Source organism: Lactuca sativa, chromosome 1, assembly GCF_002870075.4.
Source record: "Lactuca sativa cultivar Salinas chromosome 1, Lsat_Salinas_v11, whole genome shotgun sequence".
Taxonomy (NCBI): domain Eukaryota; kingdom Viridiplantae; phylum Streptophyta; class Magnoliopsida; order Asterales; family Asteraceae; genus Lactuca; species Lactuca sativa.
Window position 1 is genome coordinate 72,997,092 of NC_056623.2, and position 11,373 is coordinate 73,008,464.

At 34.6% G+C, this 11,373-nt stretch overlaps 1 pseudogene; it reads left to right on the plus strand.

Moving 5' to 3' along the window:
* Positions 1 to 4,014: 4,014 nt before the first annotated feature.
* On the plus strand, positions 4,015 to 7,746 carry LOC111916550 (probable alpha-mannosidase At5g13980; annotated as a pseudogene).
* The last annotated feature ends 3,627 nt before the right edge of the window (positions 7,747 to 11,373 follow it).

An 11,373-nucleotide genomic window follows, 5' to 3' on the forward strand; every position in this document is an offset into this window, starting at 1 on the left:
CTCAACCAAATTGTTTTCCTAAATCCATAAAATAAAATCATAGTATTTCACTAATCATCCAAATACATAATGTAAACAAAATGCAAAACAACATATTGTGTATGATGCTGTAGCATTCCGATGAAAATGTAGTTCTAATTTTAAACCAATAATTGAATTATATTGCATTTTATTCCCTATAAAAAAGAAAGTGTGCATTAGAAACCCTAATGACATTTTCGTAATTTTGGAAGGATGGGGAGTACGCTATGCGTACGTGTGTACACTTAGCTTACTAAGTTGTGCCTTAGTACACACGGCGTACATAGGTATGCAAGGCATACGTGCCAATCATGAAAACCCTAATTTTTAGGGTTTGGCTCTTATTTCAACGCCATTATAGCCTCATTTTCCCTCACCTCATCATCTTACTTCCTCTTGATACATGTTTGCAACCCTAATCCCTATTGTGAAGCATTTCTAAGCTAGTGTATGTATTTGTGCTTTTGAAATAGAAGGAAGGAATAAGAGATCACCTTTAAGGAGTGAAACTCTCTAGCTCTAGGATCACACCACCTTTTGGCACCATTTTGAGGTATCAAGTTCTAAACTTGGTGTAGTTTCTTGTAGATCTTGTTTTAGGCTTAGTTTTAGGTTCTTTTGTCCTAAATGTAGTTTTTCATGAACAAAGCATGTTCTTGACCCATTAAGTTGTCCTTTCAAACCTTTAGAAGGGTCTTGAGTCATAAAAATGTGTTCCAAATGGTTATTGTGGCTACATGCATCATTCAAAAGGTCTTAATTGATTAAGACCTTGAGTTAGGCACTTATTTTGCATACTATGTCATAAAGTCAAAGACTTTATGACTCCTAAGAGTATTTTACTCATGGCTCTACAATATAGATGTAAGAGCTTTAGCCATCAAGCTTTTATTAGATGTTTAGACTTATGGGAGTACGCCCTACGTACGAAGTCAACCACTCGGATGGTGGTCAACATGCAAGGATGCGAGTATGCCCAACATACCTTCAAAGTATGCCCCACATACTTGTTGGATTAATGTCTAAGTCCATAACTATTTTGGTATGTACTTGACCCGATTATGAGCATGGTCCTTTTGGGTTGCCTTCAACATAGCAATATGTAGGATGATTTAAGGAGAGAAAGGTTTAAAAATGATTTATTAATATATTATGAGAATAATATATTAAAGGAGAAATCATATTGTTTAATTAATATTAGTCAAGAATTAATTAAGAATTAATTCTATGGCTAAAAGAGATTAATTAAATTTAGGGGATTAGACTGCAATTATTGGATAATTGAGTTATTGGGCTAAGGAATGCTAAAGGAACAAGGGGTGAATGAAATTATGATGGGAGCCCATCATATTTTCGTCCATGGCCTTATCCAGAAGGTTCCATGGGCTGCTTAGGGTTTAAGCTGTCCATTAGGGTTTTGACTGAAACCCTAGCAGCCCACACAAGTATACAAAGGACCCCTTAGGCCCCAAAAACGTGTGGAACTGATTCTCTAGGGTTTCTAGTCGTTTTTGGGCAGCCTCCTTTCTTCTCCTCTTCATCCAAGTTTTATATGGTGTTTGTGACTCCATTAGAGGTGCAGCACTTGAGGCACTAAGCTTTTGAAGCCAACCCAAGCAAGGAATTGATTGTTATTGCTATATAACAATCAAAGGTAATTCTCTAAACCCTAATTCAGTTTATAATATGTTAGATCTAAGTTTATTAGTCTTGGATTCATTGCATGTACAATAGAGAAACCTAGATCCAAGCATTATGGTTTGTATGAGCACATAGGATTGTTTCTTATGCATAAAACCCATCAGTGGTATCAGAGCCTTGAGTGGTTTCAATTGTATGTGATGCTTAACTGTTTTGTTTGCTAAAAATCAAGTTTTTTTCCTCTGCCCGACACAACTCGGCGAGTCAGTATCTGGACTCGGCGAGTTGGCCCTACTCGGCGAGTCCAGGTCTGACTCGTCGAGTTTGTGCGCCAGACAGAGGGTATTTTGGGATTTAGCTGTTGTTTTGACTTGGATTTAATGCTTAAATTGTTTTATAAAGTTAAAATCCGAATTTTATCTTAATTAAATGATTATCCTTGCCAAAACAATAGATAATTTCAAATCTTTTAAATATTGGTTGTTTATGTGATAAATATGGAATATTTAAAGTTATTTGGTAATTATCTAATGACTAAAATAAGATTAGGTCAAATATACATAATTATGAAATTAATTGTTTAATTTGAATTATTTGTTATTTGATCCCTTATGTTTTGAAAAGTTTCAAAACTTGCCCTCAAGTTTTGGAATTTAAATTAAAAAGTTTAATTTTGAAACATTTAAATTCTGAACCCTAATGTTTTGAAATGTTTCAAAACTTGCCCTCAAGTTTTGGGATTTAAAAGTTTAATTTTGAAATGTTAAATTCTTAAAACCCTAGTAATTTGAAAAGTTCAAATCACACCCTTATGGTTTTATTAATTAATTAAAGTGTATAATTAAAAGTGATTTAATAAACCCATAAAGTTTTGGTTTACATTTAAATTAAAATGTATAATTTACTAAATTAAACCACCTAGTATTTTAAAAGTGTAAAATACACCTTATACTATATATAACATTAAAAGCCTAATATTATATATATGTATGAGTAAACAGTCAGTCTTACCGTTAGTAGGCCTCATTCACGAAGCTGGTCTATAAGGGGTGTTTAAGGAAATTGCCTATAAAATGGCGATTGAATGGGTATCCACTCTTACCCACCACACTCTTTACTAGTGGAGGGTCGTTAGCCGAACGGATAGGATAGCACAGAAACCTTCCATTATAAGTATAATGAAGTACAAAGTAACTAAATGCTTATACAAATTCCCAAATCATAGTTACTTTAGGCAAAATGTGAAATTGTATGCTAACCCATGGAATTACACTTCGTACCCTTGTCAAACGTTAGTGGAGCGTGTGTGGTTAACCGGCACACTAATTTGGGAATGACATTGGTGGCGAAGGGTGGCTCGATGCTTATCATAGATCAATGGAGCGTGTGTGGCTAACCGACACATTGATTAGGTGATAGTAGCATTAGGTGCACCACACTACTAGAAAACAGAGCCTTAACAACGCACAATTTATGACACGTAGTGATTTATAATACGCAAAAGCATGTGACCTAAAAATAATGTCGGCTCTCTAGAAATTTTAAGAATTTAAGACGCATATTTTTGCGTGCCCTAAAACTAGTGTTAGAAAAAAAAACACGGAGGGCACTTATTATTAAATGTGCGCGTCATCTAAACATGTCGCTTTATAATTTTTAATGAAACGCGCTCTTTAGTTACAAGCGGGAAAAAGAAAAACCCCAAAATTAGAAAAACCCGCTTTTGCTTCCCTCTTTACCCTAATCGGCGATCTTTCTTTCCCCTCTCTGGCTCCCCACATCGACCGCTAACTACTCCCCTCACACTCGGACTACCACTTTGTGCTCTTTCACGGTTGTCGACCCTCTTCCATTGTCGACCCTCCACCAACGTTGCATTTTTTCATCGTCTTCCTCAGCCATCGGCCTTCTTCAGTGCCTTCATATGCAAATTCTACGCTCCACCCCTTCCGCACGAGCACTTTGTAATCGACGACTTGATTAGCATCTCCTTACCTTGCTCTCTCTCACCTCACCTCGTTGGCAACCGCAGGCTCACCTCTAATCGCCGACCATTGAGACTCATCAGCACCAGCGACTGTGTCCCGAATCTGCTTCTCCTCTAAATTACTCCACTTACTACAACTACTCATGAGCTTCTCTTCTACCTTGTTTCCATCAGTTCTCTCACATATCCCCTCGTTCATCTCTGCCCCTCACCCATCTCTACCGTTTCCAACCCTCACCGCCTCTTCTTGCCTCATAGCCCACACCTAACAACTTTGATTTGAAGAAATTTAAGGAAGTAGAAGTTGTTCAAGAATAAATTGCAGATGAAACCCTAATAGCATTATGTGACAACGCAAGAAGATGATGGCGTTGGAGAGCAAGCGTTCTTGGTTGTTTCCTTCTCATGCTCTGTACTTTTTTCCAGGTATTTTAATCCTTTCTGTAAACCCAATTTGTAATTAGTTGTTGATACAAGTTTCTAAAAACTACAAGAAAGTGGAATCAAAATTTCAAAAACATGTTTGTAGTTACAGAACCCACATCCCTCTGTAAAACTTAGAATTCTATCAGAAAATCAAATATATTCAACATAGCCAAATTAAATTTCTTGGAATAGCTCTATCCCATACTTACATGTTCTTATAGTGTTTTCTTCTTCTTCTTCTATGTAGCAATGATTGCAAAGGTAGCAATTGATGTGGTGGGTGGTTTTCTAGGATGGATTTATACACGAATCAAACCACCACCTCTTAGGGTTTGTGGATCACCTGGTGGACCTCCTATTACTTCACCTCGAATCCAACTTAATGATGGAAGACATTTACCTTACAGAGAGTGGGGTGTCTCCAAAGATAAAGCCAACTACAAGATCATTGTCATAAGCTATTGCCCTCCAACTGAAACGAATCTATCATCTGGCAAAAAATTGGTAATAAGATGCTTTATATTTTTATCTTCTCCATGAAAGTCAACAAAAACTGTTATATTCTGTATATCTACATAAATGTGAAATGGAAATATGGAATATTGATTTTTATATTGTAGGTGGTTGTTGTCTACAATTCCCGAGGGTGGAAGAGATCTGATGTTATAAGACTTCCAGTGAATATCATTTTAGGTTTTGAACTTTTGGTTGCATCTAAATCACTTTTTTTGGGATAATAATAACAATAATAATATATTATGCGTATTATTTGTGAATATCTAACAGGTTGTGAGCGAGAATATTATTGTCCATGACTCCAATAGAAAAGAAGTAGTGTATCAACTTCTCCCCATAGTAAATGACGTTATTGCCCTTAGAAACTACTACACCACTGCATATATAGGCAAATCACCAAGCTCAATTGTACAGCATCTGTTCCACCTCTGGGATTTACCACATACGTCATTTTAAGCACAAAAAGCCAGGTAAAAATAAAGTTAACAATATTTTACATAATATACATTGATTTTCGAATTTTGAACAGAATTTATCTAGTGATATAATTTATTTTTTGCAGCTTGGAATTTTGTAAATGAAGCATTTTACAAGCATACTGAAACAGGAAAAGATGGGATAGAAGTAGGAACAGGAAATTTGAAGTTAATCTATTCTGGAAGTGAAGGAAAGGTTTCTCAATATGTTAACAGTCGAAGCTCTCTAAGTATATTTACCTTTCATTTTTTTTTTTGCATAATATAGCAACCAAGTATCTTATTTTTGCTAATGACCTAATTGGAAAGTGAAATAGTTTATCACCCAAATTAGCAAAAATGAACCTATTTTTTGACGTTATATAAAATATAGTAAGTTAAGTTATGTATTATTATTAGTATTGTTATTTATTCTTTTAATGTGCACTAACCTGTGTTATTTTGGTTTATAAAAGATCACTGCCTCTGTGAAGCAATCATACAACTTTTATGCTGGATTTGATGGAACTACAGGAGAGCAGGTAACTTTATTTTCCTTATATCATTTATTATTATTATTTTTTATTATTTTGTAAATACTGTTATTGGTACAAGTTTTTTATATTAACAATTGAGCTCCTAACTTTTTTAATTTAGGCATCTGGAGCATATATTTCCCGTCCAAATGGTAAATATAATATTGATACACAGGAGCAGGTATATATTATATAACTTCTTCTGATATATCTATGTGTCTTATAGTTTATACTTTATAGCCAGATTTATATTTTAATATTCTTCATTGAAATTACAGACTCCCATAAAGGTTTTGAATGGGCCAATATATGATGAAGTACATCAGAAAATAAATCCATGGGTTTACCAAGTAATGGATAAAGTATTGCTATATGAACTCATTTTTTTCTTTGTTGGACTGATTGAACCGTCTGAAGTGACCATTTTACCCTTCTGTCCAGATCACTAGAGTGTTCAAGAATAAGGAGCATGCTGAAGTTGAATTTACAGTAAGTTCATTTTTCTTTACCTGTCTAATTGTTGTTCATTACTGATAATCTCAACTTTTTCATATGGGCCCCATACCTATTGATGATGGAGTTGGGAAAGAAATTGTAACTCAGATCACAACCACCATGAAGAGCAATAAAACATTTTACATAGATTCTAATGGGAGAGATTTTCTTCAAAGGGTATTACTCCCATTAAACATCTAAGTAGGTATTTAAAGAAAATGTGATCAAAATTATATTTTTTTTGTGGCAGATTCGAGACTATAGAGAGGATTGGGATCTTGAAGTGAATCAACCTATTGCTGGAAATTATTATCCTGTATGTTTTCTTTTTTCAATATCCATTATCAAGATAACTGTCATTTTGAATCAACATGCCCTTTGCTATTCATATTCAATGCTCCATTAATGGAAAATTTTTAAAGAAACATTTCACAGACTTGTGTTATTTCTAAAGGTCAATCTTGGAATTTACCTAATAGACGAAACTAGTGAGCTCTTGCTTTTAGTAGATAGATCCGTAGGTGGATCCGGCATTGTTGATGGGCAATTGGAGTTAATGCTTCATAGGTATGTCTTTTCTTTCCATTCGCACTTTCATCATAATCAACAATCAAAAAAATTAAATCAGCCATAATATATATAAACACGAATAATCTCTTTTTTAGGAGATTGCTTTATGATGACGGAAAAGGTGTTGCAGAGGCGCTTAATGAAACAGTTTGCGTTGGTAACGATTGTAGAGGATTAACTGTAAGCATTTTCTATAAGTCCTTCAATTTGGGAAATTAATTTTGACTTTGATAAAAAAAGTCAAAGTAATGAGTCTTCCCCTCATTAAATCTTAAACTTTTTGTAGGTTCAAGGTAAATACTATCTTAGGATCGATCCAATTGGAGAGAGTGCCAAGTGGCGCCGATCCTATGGTCAAGAAATATACTCTCCACTTCTTTTGGCGTTCACTGAGCAGGAGATTGAACATTTTTTGTGTTAAATGTTTCTTTAAAAATCCATAAAAAAATGTTACTTATCACTTAATATTATTATATTTTACAGGACGAAAAAACAGGGACAAATTTCCAGGTGTCCACATTTTCAGGAATGGATTCCTCCTACAGTCTCCCTGATAACGTAGCATTGTTAACACTCTAGGTAAACCATGCAAAAAGACGTAAATGCCCTCCTTCATTCGAATCTTTGAAAATAGCCTACAAAGCTTGATAAAAAACTTTATTTTCTTAATTTTGGAGCTGGAAGATGGAATATGATAAAAACCTTTATTTTCTTAGCACACTTATATGAGGTGGTTGATCTTTCTTCTTCTTCTTCTTTATATTATTATTACATAAATTCATTTAATTGTGTTTTGAAACACGATAAAATTATATTTGTATATTTATATATATTTTTTTCTTCTGGCTCTAGGTTGGAGAGGACAAAGATCTTTCAGTTATGACAAGTGTTGAATTACATAAACTATTTGCAAAGAGGAAGGTAATACACTACAACATGCAAGTTTCTTGAACACACTAAATAACATCTTTTTAACTTTATTTTTGTACTTGATATGAAGATAAAAGCTCAATTGCATAGCCTCATGAAAAACAAAATTTACAATTTTGCCTCTTACACTCTCTCAACAATCTCTTCCAGGTTTTTTCTTCTCATCTGATTTCCATTCAAATTCCTTAGAATTGATAAATTTTGTGTGGTTGATATGTCGTCAATTGGGCATACTTTTGATATTCTATTAGGATGCATTTAAAGATCTGAGAAGGGATTGCTTCCACAGTTTGGCTGAGAAAACTCAGTTTACTCTCTTATATTTCAGGTTCTAATTTCTATATCCTTCAGTAATTTTCCTTTTATACCCTTGGCTGAGATAAAGGGACTAATTCCAGAGGTTTTATTGAGCAACTTTTGGAGTTGTAACATTGGCAACTGTGATTCTGTGCTTCCTATGGCTAGGGGTAGTTGATGGAATTGAATATCAACCAAGTGGAACTACATTAGAAGTTAGAAATTTGCCTATAGTTGTTGGACTAATTGGTTTTTTCTATGGATTCTATTTTTTGTATGACATTAAATTTATGCAATGGATTCTATTTTTTGTATGACATTAAATTTATGCAATGGATTGTATTTTTTGTATATGATATTTTATTTTCTATTATGAAACATTAAATACAAATTTAATTTGAAAATAAGTAAATCTATAAATAATGTTTTTTTTAAACATTTAAAATTATGATACACAAAAATTTGTGTCATCTTCATTTATGACATGGCCTTTCTTGACAGGTACTTTCTTGATACGCATTGCGTGTCATTAACACGCGCGTCGTAAGGTAACGACACGCGAATGCGTGTCGTCTTCCTTTATGACAGGGTCTTCCTTGATACGCATTGCGTGTTGTAAACGCGCGTCGTAATTGTGCGTCGTAAATGAGCGTCGTCTATAGACGACGCGCAAAAGCGTGTCGTCTCTCTTTATGACATGGCCTTCCTTGACGCGCATTTGCGCGTCGTCTGAGCCTTTTACGACGCGCAATGAGCGTCGTAAAAGGCTATTTTTCTAGTAGTGCCACGTGATTCGTATGGTTATTCACACCTTGTTTGTGATCCTCGGCATCCCAGTCACAAATAGCAGGGCATAATCAAGATTAAACATGCCATTGAAAAGTTCAATGAATCTCAAAAGATCTAGGAGTTTCAATTCATTAAAAACTTAAACTTCTTTTTCGTTTTTCATGGTGAAAATTGGTAAATCGTCATTTACCTACCTTCAAATATTTTGCAACTAGATTACGGCATCCCTCTTCTAGGTTGTAGAGCATTGTGTTGGATCCTAGCTTGATGTTTCATTTGGGTGTTACATCAAGAATTCTAATCAACATAACTTGAATTTTCTCCCGTTTTGTAGATGTCTGAATCTTATAATGGTCTTCCCAAATCCTTTGGAACAACCTTTCCAAATGAAGATGACGTTCCGAGATACGATCAAGGAAATGAGAGTCATGCTTCACTTCCTCCACCTCCTCTAATTGTTCTCCCTGACCCACAAGTTCAAAGGCTTAAAAAGTTCAAGCTCACTCAAGCCCTTTTGGCAAGTAAACACGAATATGGGAAACCTGTGTGTGCACACGTCTTAAAGATGAAGTCACACATTGATAGGTTAAGCATGTTGGGTATCGAGATTTCAAGTGAGTTGGCTGCTGACTGGGTTCTTCAGTCACTTCCTGAATCATATAGTGAGTTCGTTGGAGAGTACTATATGATGGATCACGACGTGACCCTCATTAATCTCACCTATTTGCTTATAGCTGCTGAATCAGCAATGATTTGGCGTGCTGGTCAAGCAAATTTGTCTGGTGAATCAAACTCCCAAACTTCAATGGACACTGGAAACATTAGAAGTGCAGAAAGAACTAAGTCTGTGATTGTCCGATGTGTTGTGCCAAAGGAGTCCATTTGCTTTTATTGCCAAGAGAAGGGGCATTGGAGACGAAGCTGCCCTAACTACCTGAGAGATCTAAGACATGGGAGAGCCAAGACGTATGGCTCTACTTCAGGTAAAATCTATTATCTAACTCTTTTGAGTTCCTATTCTAGATTCTTAATACATTATGTGATAAGATTACAATTTGATGTTTTGTAGAATCAAAGAAAAGAGAGGAAGCTTGAGGGAAGAAGTGAGCTGAATATAATCATGAAGAAATGGATTTCGATCGCATTACTTGAAGAATGGATTCTTGAGCTACTACTTGGAGTTAGAATAGATTGTTAAGAAATATGTAATAACATAGTTTTTCAATTGAATTGCATTGTAAGGACAATTTTTTTTTCCGCAATAAAATGAATTTTTGACTTTATCTTATTTATTTATCCTTGCAATGGCATGTATGAAAGAATTGATGTTTGAATGTTTCTATTATTAGCAACAATGGATTTGATTCTTAATTATGTTATGTGTGGAAATGTCAAAAGTTTACCAAATAGGGAGAGGTTCTCATCGCCCAAGTTTCAATTGGACAGAAACTTGGAATCATGCAATGTGTATTGTATGATGAATGAAAAACTTTCACATTTGGGAAACTTAGACTAATTCTTTGACAAAGTGTCAATTGAAGGTCTAGGAGATCAAGTACAATAGGTTGTGCGTTGATCAAGTCCACCACAAGAGTGACAAAGATATTCGTCATGATTTACTAAAGTTTAGTAAATATGATTGTACTTATAAGATTAAGTGTAATTCTGAGTTGATTGAAAAATGTTTCAATGAATAGCAGAACGAATAAGAATAATCAAGTAGGCAGAAAGATAAAAGTTTCTCTATTCTAAGAAGAAGGGAGAGTACCTTTTATTGTGTTTTATGATAAGTCTTAATGATTAAGAACCATGTCTCAATAGATCCTCTAAGTGAGTCTTAGTGCAATTGCTTGTCTAAGAAGAGGAATCGAGAATTGTAGAAATGGTTAAATCAAGAAGTCAATCATACTTCGTTCCAATATCAAGTCTTAGAGTCAAGATTGTGACATTGAGTGAAAAAGTCTTTAGTAGGTTTATAACACTTAACAAATGTGGGATTTGGAAAAGTTTTCTTATTCTTGCACATTAGAAATTGGTAAGTTGTGATGTCTTGGATAAGACAAAGACCAACTAAGACCAAATTTGTGAAGTGTTTTTGTCTCGATAAATGCTACACTAACTCTTGAATATTTGTTTATGTAGGGCTGAAGTTTTAATTGATGTTGCGTCTTTTGGGCTCGTTAGATTAGCCTTGTATTCTCCGGTTTGGGCCTGTCCAACCGTGAGCCTTTTATGTATAGTATTTAAGTTAATACTTGCATGCATATTAGGTTAAGATTGCAGAGACTGTCGTAATAGCGATTGATACAGCGTACAACATTTTTCTTTCATTGTTCTTGTAATCTTCTAATCCTCTACAGTTGATGTTCTTAATCGAGCGCTTCTGAGGATTTTATTTAATCATTCGACACGTTTGATTCAAGCTGTTTTGTTCATATTATTGCGTTTTTGCTGTTTCATATTTATATACTTGTTCAAGATCTAATCGATCTTCATAGATTAAAAGTTGTTTTAATCCCATCAATTGGTATCAGAGCAGGAGGCTGTGTAATCGATACACATCTTTTATGTGAAAAAGATTTCCATTAGGGTTTTCCGCAATCATCGATATTTATTGAGCCGTCATCTTAATTGACGTATCTTAGTATTTATTGTTTTGCCCTAATCTGCTTTATTACAAGTCTGATCTTTGAACAGGTTTTACGATCAT